Below are 595 nucleotides of genomic sequence, written 5' to 3'. Positions count from 1 at the left end.
CATCACATTCATACCATCATATCAAAACAGATGAAGCCATATTCTATATGCAAAATGTAAAACAAATCTGCATCCAAGAACTTAATAATCTAGCCAACCCTCAAAACATCGAACTTTAATATTTACTAACCTTCGAAATTYGTTGAGTCATCTGATGGTGTAAATGGAAGAACTGGTTCAGCAGGTTGAAATGTAGCTTGGTTCATTGCAAAATCGTCAGGTTCGTCCTCGTCTAAGACAACAGGATTATCCGCCGTGTTCTTGAACTTGGAGAATGAATTTCTGATCGTGATTCTCTCGCTCAATTTCCTTACTAAATCATAGACATATCGATATATAAAATTGTATAAACTAGGTATACGAAATGGAATCAACAATACGATTACCTCGATTTGGTGCAATAACGATATCGGGTTGAAAATTTTCTGCCATTGCTCGTTCTTCATAATAGTATGCTGTGAATCTTCAATGAATCTCGCTAATGTAATACAATGCAGAGTGATTATCGCATTTCGTAATCTCTGCGCATCGTTACTTAGAATAGATGAAATCCCCAATTCCAATTTTACCCTTATTTGCCCTCAATATATGAAGC

Source organism: Cynara cardunculus, unplaced genomic scaffold (genome assembly GCF_001531365.2).
Source record: "Cynara cardunculus var. scolymus isolate 2C unplaced genomic scaffold, CcrdV1 Un_Scaffold_1590, whole genome shotgun sequence".
Lineage (NCBI taxonomy): Eukaryota > Viridiplantae > Streptophyta > Magnoliopsida > Asterales > Asteraceae > Cynara > Cynara cardunculus.
The sequence above is the reverse complement of the archived record's forward strand: the minus strand, read 5'-3'. Positions refer to the sequence as shown.